A 9,937-nucleotide genomic window follows, 5' to 3' on the forward strand; every position below is an offset into this window, starting at 1 on the left:
ATTAAAATGACTCATACTTTTAATATTAAATATATTTTAACATGAGACATGTTATTGTTGTAAAATAATATATAATACAACTTAATATACATTTATAAAGTTTATATCCTTTATCAAGGTAGAGGATATTATTATCAAATATGACAAATTATATATATATATATATATCATTAAAAAAAATAACTTTAAAATGTTATATAATTTTTTAGAGTTTTTCTTAATATTTTCAAATTTTCATTAATTTTTATGTCATCGATTTTCTTTTTAATCAAAATATCTACCAATATATCTTTGATATATCCATAAAATTGAAATACTGATATATTTATAATTATTGATATCTTCATCTTGACCAAGACCAACTCATAAGAATTTAAAAACACAAAAAATGAAATAAAATATCATTTTTGTAGAAATCAAAACTTGTTTTGGTCATAATTTGAATTTATATTGCCATATAATATTATAATTTATCTCTATTTTCATTTGACATGGAAATAGGAATGAAATAAAAATGAAAGCAATAACAATGGAGTAAAAATAAAAATAAAAGTGAATCACAATGCCACATCCCAATGAGAAATCAAAATATACGAGTGGGTTTTGCCTTTTCATGAATGAATTTTTAATTTATGTCTATTTATAATTGTAATCTAAAACGCATCATAAAATAAATAAATAAATAAATAAAATAAAATAAGAATATGATTTGTCATTTGAATTCCATGGCCCGCACGGAAAGCCACCATAAAAATTGATCAACCCTCCCCAAGAGGGAGACCCACATAATATAATAATAGCTGACAAAATATGTGATATGAACCCATCATCATATTTCAGAGGCAAACTTTACTTTTGAAATGGAACCATCCTTATGTTTGAGACCAATTCCTGGACACTGTCTCTTCTAATATGTCCAATCACCACCATATATATTTGAGAGTTGCCTTTCATGTGTATATGGTGGAATTGTTTTATATTAGTCCTAGTTTTTATCTACTTGTTATTGGTATTAAATAGGCTTTTGATGTAATTTTATTATTTTTAAGTTTATGCTTTTATTTTTCTTAGCTTTTATGTTGCTAGCTCACATGTGTTTTCAAAACTATTTTTCAATGATATTTTTCTCTTTAAGATTATAAGAATATTATAATAATATAGTTTGTATGCCTTTGAGGGTTGACTTAAATAGTAAAGGGTTGAGGTCGGTTTATGGGAGGTTTTAGGTTCAAATCTTAATGAAGATTATTGGGTATTTATCCAAGTTCCTCGATGAATTGAGATCAAATACCTATCTAAGAAGATAAAGAAAACAATACCAAAAATCAAAAGAAAAAAAATACTCGAAATTAAAACAGAACTAAACAAGTAGGATTTATACGGTTTAGATCTAAGATTGAATTCTATATCCACGAATTAAGATCACCTCAAAAAATCCACTAAGATTGAACCATTTTATACCCTCAAGAATTTATAAGAATCATCAAGCTCTCACTACACTACAATGAAGAAGACTCGCGCTTTGAAATCTTCTCACTTCTTTTTTGAAATTAGAAAACTCAACTTTTTTTTTTCTTCACACTTTTATACATGAGTACATGAAAAAAAAATAATGCTAGTCTTTGTTATCCAAAAGGACATTCATAGGATATGAGTGTTTAGCCTTCAAAAATGCTCTCGCCCTTAACTTTTTGTGGAACAAATGGATAAGTTGGGTTTATAAAAATAATTCAATTTGAAAATACTTATAATTTAAAAATGAAATGCTAAATAATTTTATGCTAGTTTTAGAGCTTGTGTGGGCATGTTTTCAAGAACAGTTCTCTTATATAGTTTAGAATAAAATTCCACTCAAGAATTTGTACCTATTTTTTTTTTTTTAAATATATTTTAGAAATAATTTTTATTTATAATCCTTTATTTTTATGACTATTTGTTCATTATAACTTCTAGATATAAGAAAATATATATTAACAACTTTGATATATTTTCTTGATAGAGTGAAGAGTATTAATTTTCTCGTTTTCATGACTTAGTGCTATGAATAATAATAATAAATATATAGCTTTCGGCTATATAATATATGTTTACAATAAAATAATTTTTATATAGCTTTTGACTATATGAGTTTTATTATTTATTAATTTAGTAACTTTTTCTACATAACTTTAGGTTATGATTAATTAAAATTTGAGTAATTTTGTAATAACATCAAAATAATTAACAATTATGTTATGATATAACTTCTAGTTATATAACATGATTAGAAATTGTCTCTATAACTTTTGGTCATACGGTTGTTAATTGACAATCTTGTTTTGTGTAACTTTATACAAGAGAATTAAAAATTATATGAATAACTTCTAATTATAAAGTAATTGTCAATAAACATAGATTATTTGAATAATGTTGCAATAATATAAAACAATTAACAATTATGTCGTGATACAACTTGCAATCGTACAACATAATTAGAAACTATCTTTATAGCTTATAGTTATGGGTAACTTTATTTTGTATTATAACTTTTGGTTATACAAGATAATTAAAAACTATGTCTATAACTTCTAGTTATAGAGTTGTTAATTGACAAATTTATTTTATATAACTTCTATTTATTTAAGAGAATTAAAAATTATATCCATAACTTTTCACTATAAAGTAATTGTCAAGATTATTCCAAAATTCTTTGTTATGAAAATTTTTTTATATAACTTCTAACTATTAGAAAGTTAAAATATTGACTATTGCAGACTTTTGACTTAATTATATAAAATATGGCAACATAGCTTCGACAATAACATAAAGTAAATAAAAATTATAATAATAAAAATAGCATATAATGACGTATCATTTTTCATATTTATTTCAAAATAAGAGTACTCGAATAAAAATAAGATTGCCAAGGACTTTTATAAATGGATTCTTTTCTTTTTCTACCCAAAGGTCATGTTAATAACATGATGACAATATTGTAATCTACAAATTATCATAAATATTTATAACACTTTTAATTCTTATATTTTTATCTCTAATTTTCTTCCATGCACGGTAAAGGTAGAAAATGGAATTATTCTTATTCCTGAGCTTGCCACAATGAAATTTTCTTATCAACCCTTGTCAGAGGGAGACCCACGTATTAATATGACTGACAAGAATTTATCATTCCACACATGCGTCATCTGTGACATGGACTCATTATCACATGTGAGTCATTACTCTGCAAATATTTGTATTTATGAATTTTGAGATCGACCCATCACTATATATTTGAGCCCCACTTGTCAGTAATCCTTTCTCTAAAATGTCCAATCACCTATATATTTGACAGTTACTTTGAAGAGTGGGCGTTGGAAGTAGTTGGAAAAGAAAGATGGGCATGGAGGAAGTTGGGGGTGTAAGAGAAAGACGACCCTTTTCTTTTTCCAACTTCTTTCTTTTTGTGTGGCCGGAATTGAAAGAAATAGTGGTGCAGTAGCCAGAGGATTGCACACCTGGTTATTAAATCCATCAATTGCCCAAGGATTGTATGCTGGATTTGAAGAATCTTTCATCAGGAGTTCACATCAGATTTATGTTCGTCTGGGCCATCTCCGTTGCCACCATTACCGACCCTATAATGACCCACTTTATTATTAACATTGCGTAGTGCATTAATAGACATTATTGGAAGAATGGATGGGTGTAAATATCCAAATGAAAAATAGAACAAGAGTGCATAAAAAAATAAAAATAAATAAAAAAAATCTTAAAATGGCAGTGAAAAAAAATAATAAACCTTATTTCCAACAAAATTCTAACTCATCTATAATTTATCAAAGTTTCACTACTTCTAATGTTTAGATCCTTCAAACTACCTCTTTTTTTGTTATGAGATGTTTGTTTATAGAGAATAAAAAGTTTAAATTTTTTGGGCAAGTAAAAAGGTAGATATTTTAAGGAATAATTAGATGATTTTTTTAAAAATACATATATTTCAATTTATTTTTAAATAGATAAAGATAATACTAATTTAAAAATTTTAGGGTTTTTTTTTTCCATATATTTTCATATTAGTGAGTCAAAACTCACTTTTTTGGATTTATATTTATAGGTTTTATCTACTTGTTATTGATGGACACTAAATTAGGTTTTTGATGCAATTTATTATTTCTAATTCATATTACTATCATGGACATAAATCATATTTATAAATACAATAGTCTAAATTTTTTTAAGGGAATAACCTATTTATAGAGAATAATTTAAAAAATAAAATACTCTCAATATGGATGATACTTCCAAATTTTTAGCAATGAATCTCTAATCCATACAGCAATGAATCTCACATCTTTCTCCGTAACCTTCATTTATCATCCTTCATGTTATGCATTGCTCGACTTACATTTATTGAAGCTCTCATCATACTTCACAAGTTTCTGAGGTTTATTTATTTATTTATTTTAATGCATATTAAGCTCCTTCACTATCATGCTGAAAGCAACTCTCATAAGTTGTATCATTTTAAGCTTTGAAATTTATTTCAAACTATACGTTAAACCCTTACATGAGGTTTTAGCAACAATTTGAGTTAAAGTCGGGTGTGACTTGGGCTTTATATTAAATAATTCATCCCCTTTATGTGCCATTAGAGCATAATTGATTGCTATAATAAGTAAAGAAGGCTATGACCAATATATTAAGTTAGGAAAATCGTATATAAAATATAAAATAAATAAAAATGACTTAATATTAGGTAAATATTTTTTATTCCTAAAATAAATAGTGTAGAATATATGAAATTTTGGTAATCATTAAATAAAATATATTTATTTTTATTTTTATCTTCCTATCTTATTTATCAAGTTACCAATTCACATTAATAAAATCTCTTAAAAAAATGATTAATTAAAGAAAAGTCATAAAATTTTTAGATTTGTGCAATAAAAATTTTCACTTTTGGTTGCATAGGATGTGGTACTAATAAATTATGCTTCCGTACCCAAGTTGATCCTTAACTTTACCTCTAAAATTAGATCTTTGATATTTTTAAATTTTCTTATAAGCTATTATTTTAAGTTACATTTTTTTATTTATGATTTTAGTATGTGCCTTCAAAATGTAATTTTCTATAAAATAAAGATAGTATTGATTTTATTTATTTATTTTTAAATTCTATTACACTTTAGAACGTCTTTTTCTTTTTAAATTTTACAAAAAGTAACAAAAGATTGTAAGATAATTTTAAATTTATAGCAAACTAATGACCCACTCCTTTCTATGTAAATATATTCGAGTTGTTACAAATGATATCAAAACCGATATCCAACCTAATGTGAGGTTTTGTTTGTCAATCTTCACAAAGGATATTTATTTGTTTGATCTCGAAATCCAATAAAGTACAATATTCTCGTGTATGCATAAGGAGATAATTATAACGTCTTACATCGGATAAAAGAAGAAGTTTTTAATACTATATTTTGATATCCCACATCGAGGATATTGCGTTTCTTTGATATCCCACATCGAGGATATTGCGTTTCATTGGATTATGAAGTCAGATAGTCAGATAACCCTTTTAGAATCTAAACAAATAAAGTCCTGCATTAAGATTTGAAATCAACTTTAATACTATTTATAATGACTCACTCATATTTATAAAGGAAATAGTGAATTATTATACATATCAGAGTCAATTTCAACCCAAATGTAGGCCTCTATTTGTCTAATCCTTTAAGTGATGTTTGTTTATTTGACTTTGCAATTTTATTAAATACAACAAAGACATTGTATCTACGTGATTGGAGAGGGAGTTGATTGTTATATCTCACATTTGTTAAGGAAAGAAGTTCTTGACATTATATTTAGTAAATTCCTCTTAATTATGTAAACATGTTTAAAAATCATGAGAGTTCTTTACAAATAATATTTATAAAAGAAGAAATGAGTCATTACAAATTGTATTAAAGTCAACCCCCCAAGCTTAGTGTAAAACTTTGTTTGTCCGAGTTCATAATGTCTTGATTGTGTCTATATGGAGGATAACTATGATGTCCCATATATGATAAATAAAAAAAATTTATAACTATATATATACAACAAATTGAAAAAGAAATGATAATGAAACTTGACAAATTTTAAGATAATTCCAAATTTATGACATACTGCTGCATGTGAGATATAGTCCCCAAACTAACGACATATATCTACATATGGGGCGGACATAAACAGCCTAAACTACCTTAACTAATGAAATAAAGTTGTCTTTCATGACACCACACCACATTCACTTTATTACAATTAATTCCTTATGATAATACTTGATAAAAAGAATACTATCCCCTTCCCGATAAATATTTTTTAAAACAGTTATAAAAAAATAATTTTTGAAAATAATTTTTTTGTTATTTTGTAAAACAAAAAGTCTATTTTGAAATTTAAAATATTTCAAACATATTTTTAATATTTTTAAATATGTTTTAAAAATTATTTTTATATATAATACTTTATTTTTAATCTTTCCATGTGTCTATATAATTGTTTTTTAAAACAATTCTAAAAAAATAACTAAAAAACGTTTGATGAAAATATCTTATTTGATATTTTTTTAAAAAAAATTAGAAAAAAGTTTTTAATTATCAAATTTATTTTTTTATTTTTTTGGTTTTGGAGAATGGAAAATTGTTATTGAAAATAGTTGTCAAATAGGTCCTGTGACGTCGAAGAAAAGTACAATTTATTTATTTGTTTTTATTTTGGAAGCAAATAGTCCTGTCTAGGTGGAATGAGTTGGCTACATAGAGTCATAGACTAGTCACATATTGCCACAATTTGAGGGTTGCTAGCTTGGTGGACCATAATCTATACACCAAAATCTAGCTGTTGGATATAATTCCAAAATGGGAGTTAGGGTTATTGTCTTCACAAAAAGGGACAGTGCGTTGTTATTATATATGGACTGCTACACCTAAAATATTCAATTAATACTAGAGAAATTCAACCACAAAATAAATGAAACACAACTACCTCCAACACTAAATTGATTGATGCAACTTGGCCCAATTAGTTCATAAGTTCTAATCAAAACCTCCTGTCTATAATAATTTCTTCCACTAACTCACCCACCAAAAGTTCTTATTAATGAGTCTTTAATATCTTTCTGTCTTGAAACCTTTTATTTTTTCCTGTTCAGTCTTGATCCTCCCAAGTATAAGGAAAGTACCAAGGAAAAAAAAGTAAAGGGAATGGAAAAAATAAGAGAAAACAAAACTCAGAATTATGGAAAAAATATTTTACTTTTAAAAAAAATTTCATGTATCATAAAAAAATATAAAAGAATTAATTTAAAACTAACACAATTTTAAATATTTAATTTGTATATAAATTAAAAAAAAGTAAGTAAAATAAATTTTAAAAAGTATAAAAAATAAATTATTAAATTTAAGTCTATTATTTCTTCTTTAAATTGTTTTTAATCTTTTTTTACTTCTCCCATTTCCCCACAAAATCTTCAAGAAGAGTAAGGGGACAAATTTTCCAATTAGCTAGTAGTTGGTAGATGAGTATAAATTTTACCTTTCAAAAATTTCTTCTCAACTGCTTCCTGCTGGAAGCAATTAATTGTGGGTTTCATTGTTTTTTCCAAGGCCATTGACCAATTATTTTCGCCCAATTTAGTCTTTTTTTTTTCCTTTTTTCATTAGGGTAAAACTTTGACATGAAAAGAGTAAACTGGGTCATGGTCATTTTTTAAAAATTTAACAAATAAAATGCAAGTGGTAATTATGAATAATAATAAATAATAATAAAATAAATATAACAGATGAACCAATTGTATATGAAAGTAAATAGATAAAAGTATTTTTATAATAATTCGGTGCAACTTGATCTACATCCACTATACTCAAACTTCAATTGTATAAGTATTGAATTAAACCAAGACTTTTAGATGCAAAGGGCCTATTTGGCTCCTGCTTTCAAGAATTGTTTTATATTCATGAAAACAAAAAACACAAAAAACTTATTTGGGGAAGGGGTGTGTTTTTATTTTTTGTGTTTTCTGTATTCTCAAAAACCATTTTTTTTTTAGAATAATAAAAAGATGTTTTCATTGTTTTTTCATTGTTCAAAGAATAAATTGTTTTTTGTGTTTTTTCTCCCTTCTTTTTGTATTTTCTTAGCTATTTTTTGTGTTTCCATAAAGGTGAGCTTCACCTAACCACCACACCCCCATCCGCAAACCCTTTCTTCTTCCTTAAATTATTAAAATTAATATACTTACACATGGTGACAAAGTCATCATTTGTTTAAGAAAATTATAATTGGTGTAAAAATTTTAAAATGGAATTTTTTTTTTTAATTTAAATGAATTGTGCATATGAAAATTATTTATATATTTATAATATCAAGTTAATGGAAAAAGCACTTTATTAATTAAAAAAAAAATAACTTTTAAACATGTTTTTTGTTTTACTTATTCTAAAAAACTTTTTTATTAACTCAACCAAACATTTTTTTTTTTTAGAACAAAAACTATTTTCCAAAATTCAGTTTCCAAACACATTTTTTTTTTTTTTTTTTTTTTTGAAAACACAAAAAATATGTCCTTAAAAATTGTTTTCTATAACAATTTTCAAAAACAACAACTAAATAAGCCCAAAGCCTCCAAACTCTTTACACTTGGACTATGGTTCTTGGGGCTTTTTACAACAAGTCTTTTAAAGTCAAAATCTTCCTACTTTTTCCCTTAAATTATAGTTCCAATGAACCTTCACGAGAGATACCCCATCCTTAAAATCTTCAAATGATCTCAAACTTGGCAATACCTAATAAGGTTATAATTAATAAAAGATTGATCTTCATACAAGTTTAGGTCCAAATTGACACAAGATAAAATTAGGATCGAGGTGCATTAAGAGAAAATATTGCAGGTTTTTAAGCAAGGTGCACCCAAACACACCCCACTTACGGGTCAAATAATATTTAAGAATGATTTTGAACAATTTCTCATGCACTACAATAAACTTGAAGCCTTTAAATAAGAGTTGAATACCAAAATTAGCCATTAAACATAGTTTAGAGTGCATCGATCAACTTTTCGATAGAATCAACTGCTAGCCATTAGGCTTGGTAGGTGATTGTTTGAGGTCTAGAGGCTTGATTGGTAGAGTAACTAGTTCAATTGGTACTCGATCAATCAAGGCTTAGCCTTAACCAATTGAAACGCCAATATTCTACTAACTTGAACCATTTTTGCCCCCCTCGATTAGTTGACCCTAAATGGTTAATCGATTCCCCTAAAGTTTGATAAATATGTAATTTTAAGGCCAAAAACCTTGAGAAAAATTCAACTATGAACTTCTTAACTATTGAAAAATCTTTTAGAATGATTTTGACTAATTTAAGCTTTGGTTGTTTTTTAAAATAATTTTTTTATCTAATTTATAAAAATATAAAAACCAATTTAAAATTTATAGATGAAATAAGGTGCTTTAATAAAATATGAATTAGAAGGCATTATAATCATAGTACATCCACAACCTTATAAAAAGATTTTAAGAAAAATATGATAACGATACCATCTTTTTTAAGTCTACTCATTTTTCTTAAATCTCGTCTAATTTGATGTCTTCTTGATTTGCTTTTGTGAAACCAAGGTTTGGTTAATCTTGTTTTTTATGATAACAAAATAAGGTTTAGAACTAATTATTATATTTCAAGTGTGATTGTAAGACAAATCAAATTAAGGAGAAATCATGAAGAAGAAGACCACCTCAAAGAGAAATGTTTTTCAAGACTCAAACTTCATAAGATCTCTTTATAAGGTTGTTGGTGCACTAGGATTTTCATGTATTACATTCTTTACTTATACACCAAAATCATCAAAGAGTTATTTTGTTTTAAATATTTTAAGAATTTGATGATTTCATGTTTTTAACTAAAACCTTGTGTTAAATGT

The sequence above is a fragment of the Vitis riparia genome, chromosome 10 (genome assembly GCF_004353265.1).
Source record: "Vitis riparia cultivar Riparia Gloire de Montpellier isolate 1030 chromosome 10, EGFV_Vit.rip_1.0, whole genome shotgun sequence".
In the NCBI taxonomy this organism is placed as follows: domain Eukaryota; kingdom Viridiplantae; phylum Streptophyta; class Magnoliopsida; order Vitales; family Vitaceae; genus Vitis; species Vitis riparia.